Genomic DNA, 13,688 nt, shown 5'->3' on the forward strand with positions numbered 1-13,688 from the left:
GCTTCTGGGGCACCCACCCTGTGCCAGGCGGCGTTCTAAGTGCTTTCACACGAATTAACTCATCGGACCCCGCGCACCGCCCCGAGGCGGGCGCGCTGTAGTGATCCCGGCAGGCGGGAGGAAACTGAGGCCGAGGGGTAGTCCACCAGGGCGCAGCTCGCAGTTTAGAGCCGCCCCGGGTCCGGGGCGGCGGGGTGGCGGTGGCCGCAGGCCCGACTGGACCGCGCTGGGACCGCGGCGCTCCCGCCCTCTGTCGGCGCCGGGCGGCCGCCCCACGTGACGGGAAGCAGCGGCGGCGGCGGCGGCGGGGCCGGGCCAGCCCAGGAGCGGCGGGCCGGGAGCCGGCGGCGGGCGGCGCGGGGCCCCAGGCCGCAGGGTCGGCGCGGGACCGCGGAGGCCGGCGGGCGCCGCGCGGGTGAGTACCGAGGGCGGTGGCCCGGCTGGGCCGGGCATCGGGTGCCGGGGGCAGCGAGCGGAGGGGGTGGGGCGGGGGGCGGTGAGGAGGGGGTGCCTAGGGGGGTGGGGGCGGGGCGCGAGCCGGCAGGTGTGTGTGAGCGGGGAGGGGGACAGGTGTGTAGGCATGGGGGGGGCGGGGGCTTGTTGGGGTGAGCCAGTGTGCACGTGCGTGTGGGCTGGGGCAGGTGTGCCGGGTCTTGGGGTCCGCGGGTGTGGATGATGTGGCGGGTGTGTGTCTTTAGGCGGGTTAAGATCCAAGAAGACCCAGTCCCGGGTTTGGGGTAGGCTTTCGGTTTTCTGGCGGGGAGGAGCCGAGGACTCCACCCCTGCGCCCCTAGCCCCGCCACCCTGTGTAAGGAATGGTTTTGTCGCTTTAATTGATGTTTCCTGGAGCTCTTGGGATTTCAGAGTTCAAATTCCGGGTTACGGTCGGGCCTGAATTGTTGCCCCTGAACTGGCAGACTGGGCAGGGGTGTGCCGGGGAGAAGGGAAGAGACCTCAAGGGCTGGAAGCTGCCACCCCTATGGGATTTTTTCCTTTCCATTGCCTTCTGGAGGTGCAGATGGAAGTTGGGTTCTCAGCTTGCCTCTTGTGGGTTATATGGGTACGACTTTAAAGACAGGAGCTGTGGTCTCCGTTTGTCTGCCCCTGTCATTGCTTCTTCCCAGGGGATGTTGGGTGAGCCTCTGAAAGTACCCCCCCCCCCCGCCTGGTTTTCCTGGGGATTCTATCTGGTGCTGGAAATTGGGGTTCATACAGCTTCTTATTGCTAATGGACTGTATCGGGCGGGCACTAGGGTCAAAACCTGTCGGAGCAGGGTTTTATCCCTGAAGTGCTTGTGGTTAGCTTCCTGTCCATCCGGAGTGAGGACAGGCAGCTGCTGGTGTGATTTTAGTGACAGGTGAAGGAACTGACAGGTGTATGACGAGGGTCTTAGGGCAGTGTGAACATGACCTGAGTCAGAACTGAGGTTGTGGGTGGGCCTGCCAGTGCCCACTGCTCCCTCCTGATGGGGACTTGCATCTCTCTGTTGGTCAGCAGGAAGCACCCAGAGCTATGGTCAGTTAGATAGGAACTTCTGGCTGGCTACCTCCCTTGCTTTTTCCTTCCATTTCTGCTAGCCGGGCAGATCAGCAGTCATTGAAGTGGCCTCTTTGATGTGTGGCACCGGAAAGAGTACTGGCCAGAATCCCTTGGAACTGCCTGCAATGAGCCTTCCTCGGGCTCCAGTTCCTTACAGAACAGGGACAGTGCTGCTCCACGGTGGTGATGAGCATGGAGCTTTGGGTTCATACCCTGTCCCTGCCGCGCTTCCTAACTGTGAGCCTTGGGCAATTGACGGAAAGTTCTGCATCTCGATTTCCTCAATCAAAACAGTAGTCATGGGGTGCCTGGGTGGCTCAGTGGGTTAAAGCCCAAGCTCAAGTCATGATCCCAGGGTCCTGCCTCTCTGCCTATCTGTGATCTCTGTCAAATAAATAAATCTTAAAACAAACAAAACAAAACAGTAGTCATATTGGAAAGATGCATGTGCTCTAATAAGAAACTGCATTTGGCACAGGGCCTGGCACTTAGTAGGTGCTTGATAAATTATTAATAAATGTAAATGAGGCTACAAAGCTGTATCCCAGCTCTGAAAATCAGTAGTTTTATGCTCTGAGAAGTTTTTTTTTTTTTTAAGATATTATTTATTTATTTGTCAGAGTGCGAGCAAGTGAGCATAGGCAGGGGGAGCAGAAGGCAGAGGGAGAAGCAGACTCCCCGCTGAGCAAGGAGCCCAATGCAAAACTCATCCTGGGGTCCTGGGATCATGACCTGAGCCGAAGGCACACCCTTAACCGGCTGAGCCACTGGGGGCCCCTGCTCTGAGAAATTGTTAACCTGATGAATACTTTAATCTGGAGTCAGACTTGTAGTGGGTTCTGAATTCCAACTTGCTGTACACATTCGCAGTGTACATTTTACAAAGATTTCAGGTGAAAGGTGTGGCAGTGCCCGTCACTTTCAGGTCCTCTGCCTTTCCTCCTGCAGTCATGCCTGGGAACAGCGGCCCTTGGTCCAAGGGCCTGTGGAGAGCTTACCCACCACCAAGGGGCTAGGGAGATGGGGTGTGGGGGGGGGGCTTCCTCCAGCTTCACCCAACCCTCCAGCGACAGCAGTTTGTAAGAGGGCCTCTTCCTCTAGTGGACCAGTTTTAAAAGCCCAGAGCTCCCTATTTTAAAAATGCTTTTTCTAGACCCGATTTGCAGCTAGCATTTCTGTTTAGGGAGGAGGAAAGAAAAAGTAGTTGTTATGGTTTCTTCCTTCACACCAATATTAAAAACGTGCGATCCTTTAAGAAAGCGTGAGGACATTTTTCTTACTGCGTTAAGCCTCTTCATCTTGGTCTGAATCCAGTCCTCACTAGAAATACATTAAAGTAAAGGAATCCTTTGTGGCGGCCAGATGTTTGGATACTGCTGGAATAATTTGGCCGGGACTCTACACCTCATCTCCTCTGTGGCCCACCTGACCCGTTTGGCTTTATTAAAAAACACGTAATCCCTAAATGAACGCAGAAGTAACAAGGCAGTTCGGGGCCTCCCCAAACGAGCTTTAGTGTCTGGTGCAGAAGAACAGGAGCACTCGTGGAGCACGTTGTGCAGATCTTGTAGAGGGTTTGAGAGCAAGATCTTTTCTCCTTTCTCCAGAGTCAAGTAACTGCTTTTGAGTAAATGAAAGACTCAAGGAAATACTGAATGTAAAAGAGGACAATGGCCTAGCTTCCAGCAGGCACTCCGCAATTCTTTGTGGCTCTTTGAAGGTCCAGTATTGAGGAGATGCGCTAAAAGAGACGCCCTTGAGACCTAGTCCCCCCCCCCCTTCTGCCCCCTCCTTCCCTTCAGTTGTAACTGCTGACAGAATATATAGGATGTATATGAAATACACATACATAGACATACCATGTATATGCTTATGGTATTGTGTTTGTATACGTACGTAGTGTATGCATACTTGAGGACGCCTGCATATCATACGTATGCATATGGAGTGTGTGTTTATATGTAAAATATGCATAAATAGTGTATTTGTGTGTGTCCACTTACGTATGTGTATTTACATGTACTTGCCAAGGAAAATGATACCAGCTGTGAATAATTACATAAACGTATGAGCCATGGTACTATCAGGACGACAAAGGGGACATTCGACATGAGCTGTGTTTTCTTCTTCTTCGAGATGCACTTTCGGCTCCCTGGAGCAGATTCCTTGTGCGATAGCTAGTCTTAACACTCTTTGTCTCACATGAGGGCAAAGATAACATGAGGCACTTCTCCAGTCGGGTCCTTATCAAAAGAGGGAAATGTTGTCCGTGGGACAAGTCAGTACTTCTGCTGTTGATTCCTGGCAAATTTAAGATTGAGGCACAAAGGAGACGGCTGTGAGAAAGCGGAGAACACGGGAGGGGGGGCCAGCCTGGGGTACCGTTCCATGAGAATTTAAGTCACACAAGCAGATATGCTGTTTTGATAAAGTTACTAGGTCGGTGGGGCGAAGCGGGCGTATATATATCATTTCTGGGTCTGCAGTTTGCTGTGGTGGGGCCTGGCACTCCACCCCATTCGGTAAGAGACATTTATCTGTGACTAAAGTTGCTGAGGGCGCCCTGGTGCCAGGGGTAAGCTGTTTGGCAGCAAGAGGGTAAGCTGAAGGATGATAATAGGCTTCCTCTTCTGGACTCAGCATGGGAGAGCCAGGGCCCTGCTGGGAACAAGTGTCCCCGAGCGGGAGCTGTGACAGGACATCATCTGAAGGCCTCTACCGTGGTGGCCTCATGCTTAGAATTGTCACTTCCTTCAGGAGGACAGAATTCTCAAAGAGGATCTGAGAGCAGCTTGCCCGCTTCGGTCCTTAGAGTGGAAAGAATAGGGCCATGGAATCAGAAACAGGAACTGGGGTTGAAGCCAGTTTCCTCCCGTTGTAGCTGTGTAACCTTGAACAAGCCACTGAAAAATGTCTTCGCGTCCATAACAGTATCCACCTCTCAGAGAACTGTGGGAGTGGAAGAAAATCATTTACTTCACGTGTGGGGTATCCAAACCCAGGGCTTTAGGGACTCTCAGGGGGTGGATGTAAGGGCATCTGCCCGGGCTGTCTTTGGTTGGTGCCCCTCTTCAGTCCACACTTGGAGCAGTCTTTACCCCCAGGCAGGCTGTGTGTGCATTGCTTAAGGGGGTGGGTGCTTGAGTCAAGCTACCTGGGTGAGAATCCAGCTCTCCATGGTCATTTTGCTTTTCTAATCTGTTTCCTCCTCTGCAGAATGGAATAATGATAGTACTCACCTATATGCTCCTTGTGAGCCTGGAGATACCACTTAACAGAGAATCTGGCGAACAATGAGTCTTCTAGAAGTCTTTGCTCCCCTATGGCACTGTTATTAACTACCCTTCCTCCAGAGGAGTTAGAGAGGAGTACAGTCCAGTCCAAATTTCTGTTTTACAAGGAGGCAACAGGTGCAGAGGCTGGAAGTGACTTGGCCAAGTTCATGAGCAGGTGTCCAAGCTGTGGAGCGCAGGATCCCCAGACTGATATTGAGAATGCCTGCTTTGGACCATTCCTGCTTGACCACAATTCTCTGTGTTAACTCTGGGGCCTGAATCCTTACCTTGGAAGCCTTCATCTCTGTTCTTTTCCGGCTCTGCTGACCCAAAGCCCTACTGTTCTCCCTCAGAGTCCTTTGCCTGCCTGCTTCTCCTGAAGCTCATAGTATATCAGATTTTAGACCCAGTGGAATCAGCTCACATTTGCCCCAGTTCAGTCTGAAGTTGTTGGTGGGAAGAAACCCCTCACATGAGCAAAAGTCCCAAACTCTCCTCTTTGAAATGCATTCTCAGGAGGCAAAAACAAAACAAAACCAACAAACTCAATTTGTAGGTATTACTGATACCTGTCATTTTAAGCTAGGACACCAAACTTGAGAAAAAAATCACTTCCAAAAGTAACTCAATAAAGCAGCAAGTAGAATCGCCTCACCATAGCCTTCGACTCTAGGGAGGTTCTGCTGGACGGCTAGTCACTTCGTGCTCTCCTCTGTCCTTGTGGGTTAGTGACACCCAGATCATTCTGAGCATCTCTTCTCCAGTTAACAAAGGAGATTCTTGGAGCTCCCTTTTCTCTGTCCAATTACTTGAAGGCAAGATAATAAATCAATAAACCATGATTACAGTTATCTTTTAAACTTTCTATTTTGAAGTGCCTGTGGGCTTACGGAAGAGTCCGGGAAGAGTACAGAGCTCACGTATGTCCTTCCCCAGCTTCCCCTTTTGTGAGCAAGTGTGGTACAGTGATCAAAACTAATACGTTAACATTAGTATTATTAACCAAATTTTATACTCTATTTGTTTTTAGTGGGTTTTTCCACTGACCTCTGTTTTCTGTTCCCTAATCCTGCTTCTGATCCATTTTCCCACATTGCATGTGGTTGTCATGTGTCCTTGGCCTCTGATCTATGACACTTGCTTAGTCCTCGCTCTTCGTGACCTTAGTAACTCGTGAAGAGAGTCAGGGATTTTGTAGTCTGTCCCTCAGCTGGGGCTCGGCTAGTGTTTTCTCATGATTAGGTTACAGTGATCGATTTTTGTCTAAAATACGCCAGCAGCGACATGCCTCAGTTCCATTTTATTTATTTATTTTAAAAGATTTTATTTGTATATTAGAGAGGGAGAGAAAGTGAGTGCACAAGTAGTCAGGGGGGTGGAGGAAGCAGGCTCCCCACTGAGCAGAGAGCCTGACACGGGTCTCGATCTCAGGACCCTGATATCATGACCTGAGGGGAAAGCAGAGGCCTAACCCACTGAGCCACCCAGACACTCCCTCAGTTACATTTCAATTTATGGCTGGGATGCAGTCCATGGCCATGCCTTCCACCCCTGATACAGCAGGGGCAACTGTGCTGAAACTTTGCCAGGTCCCTAGCACTCTCCCCAAGCTCGCCCAGTATTCGATTCCTCTGGCCATGCCCCTGCTGAGCCGGAACAGAACTTTCTTCTTTTTCTGCATCATGTCTCTTCTTGCTTCCATGTGCCCAGTCCCCTAAGTACACTGGTATATTCCCTCGAGAATTTAGGGGAGATCTGTCAGAGGACCCAGTTGCAGTTTAAGAAGCAAAATGTCAAGCTTTCTTATCATTGGAAAAATTGTGACTACTGAGTCTTTAAATCCTACCAAGTCTCATCTGACTTTCAAGATAAATTCTCTATTTTTTCCTTTGGATTTTTAAAAAAAGATTTTATTTATTTATTTGACACGGAGAGAGAGGGAGAGTTATTTCTGCAGACTGAAGGCCATTGTGAGCGCCCATAGGAAGTAGGGATGTTTAGCACTTAGTTTTTGTGGTTGGTTGGTTTGTTTGTTTTGCCAGAACATGTTCTGCCTTTATTTTCTTTTATTAACATGTAATGTATTATTTGCCCCAGGGATACAGGTCTGTGAATCGTCAGGCTTACACATTCCACAGCACTCACCATAGCACATACCCTCCCCAATGTCCATCACTTGGCCACCCTGTCCCTACTCCCCTACCTGCCAGCAGCCCTCAGTTTGTTTCCTGAGATTAAGAGTCTCTTATGGTTTGTCTCCCTCCCGATCTCATCTTGTTTCATTTTTCCCTCCCTACCCCCAACGACCCCCACCCCGCCTCTCAAATTCCTCATATCAGAGAGATCATATGATAATTGTCTTTCTCTGAATGACTTATTTCGCTCAGTGTAATACCCTCTTGTTCTATCCACATCATTGCAAGTGCAAGATTTCGGGGGGGGTTTTGATGGCTGCATAGTATTCCATTGTGTGTGTGTGTGTGTGTGTGTGTGTGTGTGTGTGCATATATATATACGTGCACCACCTCTTCTTTACCCATTCATCTTTACCCATGTCCATCTGTTGATGGACATCTAGGTTCTTTCCATATTTTGGCTATTGTAGACATTGCTGCTATAAACATTCGGGTGCACGTGCCCCTTCGGATCACTACGTTTGTATCTTTAGGGTAAATACCCAGTAGTAGCACTTTGTTTTTAGGAGGGATTTGATTACCATTTTGTTTTGCTAATTTAGCACAAAGCAGGCATCTGAAGGTAGTTTGCAGTGGAAGAATTTTTGGTAGCAAGATTTTCCTCTTCCCACCCAAGAGCGAGTTTTGAGTCTGTGACTTGGCTGTTCATTCAGTCAAGAACATAGCATAGGAAATAGAGGTTTCCAGATCAAAAGAAAATGGTGTCCAGTCCCACCTACCTGTCCTGCTTGATGCCCAAAATGAGCGTGTGGTGGAAGGGAGGAGGACAGGCAGGTCAGAGCCCAGGACCGCCAGGTACAAAAATGGTAGCTGGACACCGGGCAGCAGGTTCCAAGCCACTACCCACACTGTTTCTGCTTTCTGTAGTAAGCTGACCAAGCTGGCTGATACCAACTAGCCAAGCCCATCTCCCGACGTTTCTGGCTGGCCCAGTGCCAGTGTGGGTCAGCCTCCATGGCTGAGATCACAGAAAATGGGCCCCCTCACTGGTTTCTAACTTTTCCCATCCAAAATGTCTCTCAGGACCAGCCTGAACCTGCATGGCAGTCAGCAGAATGTTGTTCTGTGTTGCGGGGCCCTCCTTTCTGGATCCTTCTTCCCCACAGTGATGTGCTGTCAGCTCTGCCCTCTGTGTTTCTGCTGCCCCACCTGATCACAGGGGACATGTAACAACCTGTTGACATGGAGCCAAAAACAGCTGAGGGAGCCCAGGAGGCTCTGTGTTCCCTCCCAGCCCTTTCCAAGAGCACGAGGGCAGATGACGGCTTTGCTTAACTCCCTTCTAGGTCTGTTTTTTAGAGCTGGTGTTTTCAGTTTTCATGAAGATTTTCCCCTTTAATGGATATTGGTATCTGTTTATGGATTCATAGTAAGTATATTTACCCAGGGTAAGTGAGAAACTTCTTAAGAAACATTTTTTTTCCCATAAAAGGCAAGTCCTTTATTAAAATGGCAAAATGCAAACTTTTTAAAGTCCTTGTTTTGTATAGAAATATTGCAGGTCACATGACAATTCAGGAGAGCAGGCACATTTCTACCTAATGCCTGATTTCCTGTGATCAGCCAGTGTGGGGTTATGGGTAAAATCTGCAGCCCCCCCATGCCCGCCTCCAACCCCAGCTTTGACCCTCAAACATGACCTCTTTCCATATGTACAAGTGACTACAGTTGGCAGATGTGAGTGATGCAGTGTTTTTTACTTTAGGGATTGCTAGGCTGTTAGATTCAAACAAACCATTGGGGTTAATGGTACCTCCTGACTCATGGTTTCAGACCCTTGAAAAGGTGCTCAGAGAGTGGTTTTGGCTTAGGATCCCTCTTCACAACTGGTCAGTTTGTAAAGTCGCTTAGATACTTGCAGACTTAGATCTTGGCACTTTCCAACTCAAGCAACTAGCAGACTCAAGAATTTGGAGTTGAATGTAGCTGGGTAATCAGGAAACAGGGTCTACCGGGGTCTGATGTGAGGAAGTCAGTAGCTGTAACTCGTCTTTATACTAGGAGCAGGAAGGTTGCCTGAGGTTGGGTTTTGAGGCCTGCCTATCTTATGCTGAGTTTGGAGTTTATCTGTGAGGCAGCAGCATACTTTCCGAAACATTTTAAGGACGGTGACAACATGATGCTGTTTTAGGCATGAGCTCCATGTTCCTGCCTGTCCTCCTGTATGGCTTTGAACCTGGCCTGACTTCAGCCCAGACATTGGGATGACTGTTTGATTTCTGTTCACTTATGATGGATTGTCAAGAAACTCAAAAGAAATTAATGTAAATTGAGAAAAATAGCAAATCTGACTTTTGACAGGGTGTCCTTTTTAAAATGTAGATGAAGAATGAATCTTTAGCTTGTTACAGGAAGGCACCTGCTATAATAGGGCTGTCCTACCCATTGGTGAGTTTTTGAGTTTTAACCCTCTGACGTGATCTCTGGTGCACATAGAGCTGACAGGGCTCTGAAGTGGTTTCATTTTATTTTGTTTTTTAAAGAATTATTTATTTATTTATTTGACAGAGAGAGAGAGAGAGAGAGAGAGAGAGCAAGCACAAGCAGGGGGAGCTCCAGAGGGAGGGAGAAGCAGGCTGCCCACTGAGCAGGGAGCCTGATGGGGGGCTGGGTCCCAGGACGCTGGGATCATGACCCAAGCTGAAGGCAGACACTTAACCGACTGAGACACCCAGGTACCCCGAGTTTGTTTCATTTTAAAGTGTTGCTGTAATTCTCCAGTGGGAGATTTTTTTTGCAGACACATGGGACACCTTGTCCATCATGAGGTTGCTTTCATATTCTATGTACATTCTGTGACGGCAGCTAGCAGAGTGTCATTCTTTTAGTTCAAGAATAATAATGAGCGGTAAAGATCTCACCTTAATCAGTGTCACTTTATCATAGCGTTCTTACAGCAGAATGTATTTACTTCTGTCTCCAATCAGGGGTCCATGATTGTGGTTTTTACCTATATAAACACACACAGATGTATTTTTTCTTTAATCTTACAGTGTTGCACTACAAGCCTGTTTCTACATCAAGATAATCTCTTTCAAACATTGTCTTAGTCCATGTTTATTCTTTCTGTGTGACTTTTTTAAATGAGTCCTGGCCTTGGTGGGATTTAGTACAGAGAAAATGAAGAGGGAGCAAGGTACTTTGCAATTCCAATCTTGAACTGGTTGAAAAATAAGAGTGGAGATACAGTTGACCCTTGAAAAACATGGGTTTGAACTGCATGGGTCCACTTATACTTGGATTTTTTTAATATAAATACAGGACTGAAATTTTTTTCTATAAATGCAGTACTATAAATTTTTTCTATATACACAGTACTCTTCCTTATGATCTTAATAATATTTTCTCTAGCCTACTTCATTGCAAGGATACAGTGTATAATACATGTAACATACAAATGTGTGTTAGTCCACTGCGTACGGTATCAATTAGGCTTCTGTTTCACAGTAGGCAACTAGAAAGTTAAGCTTTTGAGGGAATCAAAAGCTACACGTGGATTTTGAATTGTGCGGGGGTTGCTCAAGGCTCGGCTGTGCTTACGTGGAAAGTGAATTGAAGCTGGGGGGAGGCCCGGGGGGAAGAAGCTGGCCTCCTGGGAGGTGGGAGCCCAGAGGATGTGTCTACATTCTTGGGCATCCCATCATGTGTTAGTATTTTCCTCTGTCTTTAAGAATCTAGGAGGATTTGTGGGAATCACCAATAGGCTGACTGACCTATATTGGACTTTGTAAATATGGGTACAATGTAAAGTAAGCACTGGATTTAGATGAACAGGAAATTAGAAGTAAACCATTTATGTCTATGATGAATGTTTTCATTCAGTGAAATTTTATTTTTTTAAACTATCTTTTAAAGCTTTTATTTATTTATTTATCTGACAGAGAGAGAGAGAGAGTTCACAAGTAGGCAGAGAGAGGAAGAAGCAGGCTCCCTGCTGAGCAGAGAGCCCGATGCGGGGCTCAATCCCAGGACCCTGAGATCACGACCTGAGCCGAAGGCAGAGGCTTAAACCTCTGAGCCACCCAGATGCCGTCATTCAGTGAAATTTTAGACAAGGAACGTGCATTTTGTGAATCTTACCAAGTTCATTAGACTGAGCTTCTAGGTCTGTTTCCACAGTAGGCTGGTTTGGGGAAATGGGTGTGTGTATGCACACATATAATTTAATTACTGTTCAGTGCACTTAAAGGAGTATTTATAGTCTGCATTAGGATATAAGGAATAATAATAAAAGCAACCTCAGTTTGGGGCACCTGGGTGGCTCAGTTAGTCAAGCATCCGACTCTCAGTTTTGACTCAGGTCATGATCTCAGGGTCTGGGATCGAGCCCTGCATTGGGCTCCATGGTGAACAGGGTGTCTGCTTCAGGATTCTCTCTCTCTCCCCCTGCCCCTCTCCTCCAATAAATAAATAAATAAATCTTAAAAAATAAAATAAAACAACCTCTGCTTAAGAAGCAGGACATTACTAATACTTTTGAAATCTAGCCTATCCTTATTCTCTTATCCTGCCTCCCTGTATTTGTGTTTATCATTCCCTTACTTCGCTTTATGATCTTAGTGTATATGGCTAAAACCCTAAACAGTATATTAGAGGGACTGTCATATTTTTTAGTCTTACAGAACCTTGCATATCATTCAGTGTAGAGTACTCTGCAGTTTACCCCTTAGCTGGAGACCTGTCCTTGTTATAGATGCAGTTCTTTCTCTCCGGTCGTTCAGCACTGTGTCCTGTCCACGGATCATGAGCTGCTCCCAGAGTCCCTGTCTCAAACGAGATTGCAGCCAGTGATGTTCTTGCTTATCACCTGGTGAACATAAATTCTATAGACCACGTGCCTAGAAGTGGGATCGCTGGCTTACGCCTAATGTCAAGGTCTTCTCCGTAGTGCCAGAATGGTCTTGGCAAGTTTAGAAGATTCTACCAGCTCTGTAGAGAGCTCTCATTGCTCCCATGTTCCTGCAAGCAGCTGACATCACTGGACATCAAAGGTCTTGTCGGTTTCACGGTATAAAATGAAGTCTCATGGTCGTTACAGTTTGCAGTTGCAGATGATGAATTACGTTGAGCATTCTTTCATGTCTGTTGGCTGTTCATGCTTCTTCTGAGAGACACCTGCTCACGGATTTTGCCTATTCATCTGTGAGATTGTTGTTACTTTCTTTCTGCAGGAGTTCCCTGTATCATCCAGGGTTTTTTTTTTTTTTCGTCATTTTCTTCACAATGTCTTTTGAAGAACAGACGTTTTACATTTTAGCATGAACAAAGTTAATCTTTTTTCCTGGTCTTTGTACTTTTTCTTGCACCTTATTTTGGAAATTCTTCCCTACCTGAAGGTCATAAACATATTTTTTCCATATTTTCCTCTCAAAGTTTTTAAGTTGTGCCTCTCATTCTTAAGGATCTTAATCCATCTGGAGTAATTATGATCCATGGTAGAAGGTAGGAATTGAGTTTCTTTTTTTTTTTTTCTTCTATGCAGGTATCCAGTTGTCCTGCACTGATGATTGTTGTTTTTATTAACATATAATATATTATTTGCTTCAGGGGTACAGGTCTGTGATTCATCAGACTTACACAATTCACAGCACTGATCATAGCACATACCCTCCCCAGTGCCCATCCCCCAGCCACCCTATACCTCCCCCCCACCCCCAGCAACCTTCAGTTTGTTTCCTGAGATTAAGAGTCTCTTATGGTTTGTCTCCCTCCCTCGTCCCATCTTATTTCATTTTTTCCCCTCCCTTCCCCTCACCCCCTGCTCTGCCTCTCAAATTCCTCATATCAAAGAGATCATATTATAATTGTCTTTCTCTGATTGACTTATTTTGCTCAGCATAATACCTTCTAGTTCCATCCACGTCGTTGCAAATGGCAAGATTTGGGGGGTGGTTTTGATGGCTGTATAGTATTCCATTGTATATATGTACCACATCTTTATCCATTCATCTGTTGATGGACCTCTAGGTTTTTTCCATAGTTTGGCTATTGTGGACATTGCTGGTATAAACATTCAGGTGCATGTGCCCCTTTGGATCACTACGTTTGTATCTTTGGGGAAATACCCAGTAGTGCAATTGCTGGGTTGTAGGGTAGCTCTATTTTCAAATTTTTGAGGAACCTCCATGCTGTTTTCCAGAGTGGCTGCACCAACTTGCATTCCCACCAACGATGTAGGAGGGTTCCCCTTTCTCCACATCCTCGCCAGCATCTGTCATTTCCTGACTTGTTAATTTTAGTCATTCTGACTGGTGTGAGGTGGTATCTCACTGTGGTTTTGATTTCTATTTTCCTGATGTCGAGTGATGTTGAGCACTCTGTTGGCCATCGGGATGTCTTCTTTGTAGAAATGTCTGTTCAGGGGCACCTGGGTGGCTCAGTGGGTTAAAGCCTCTGCCTTCAGCTCAGGTCATGATCCCAGGGTCCTGGGATCGAGCCCCACATCGGGCTCTCTGCTTGGCAGGGAGCCTGCTTCCTCCTCTCTCTCTCTCTCTGCTTGTCTCTCTCCCTGCCTGCCTCTCTCCCTACTTTTGATCTCTATCTGTCAAATAAATAAATAAAATCTAAAAAAAAAAAAAAGTCTGTTCATTTCTTCTGCCCATTTCTTTTTTTTTTTTAAAGATTTTATTTATTTATTTGATGGAAAGAGACCACAAGTAGACAGAGAGGCAGGTAGAG

The 13,688-nt window shown here is 46.9% G+C and overlaps 1 protein-coding gene across 1 annotated transcript in view; it reads left to right on the top strand.

The window, feature by feature from the left end:
• The first annotated feature begins 330 nt into the window (after nucleotides 1–330).
• Nucleotides 331–13,688, top strand: part of TGFBRAP1 (transforming growth factor beta receptor associated protein 1) — a 65,169-nt gene continuing 51,811 nt past the window's right edge. The window contains exon 1 of the mRNA XM_045980980.1: nucleotides 331–415. The gene's annotated coding sequence lies outside the window, so the exon portion shown is untranslated. The remainder of the gene's footprint in view (nucleotides 416–13,688) is intronic.

The sequence above is a fragment of the Meles meles genome, chromosome 16 (genome assembly GCF_922984935.1).
Source record: "Meles meles chromosome 16, mMelMel3.1 paternal haplotype, whole genome shotgun sequence".
Taxonomy (NCBI): Eukaryota; Metazoa; Chordata; class Mammalia; order Carnivora; family Mustelidae; genus Meles; species Meles meles.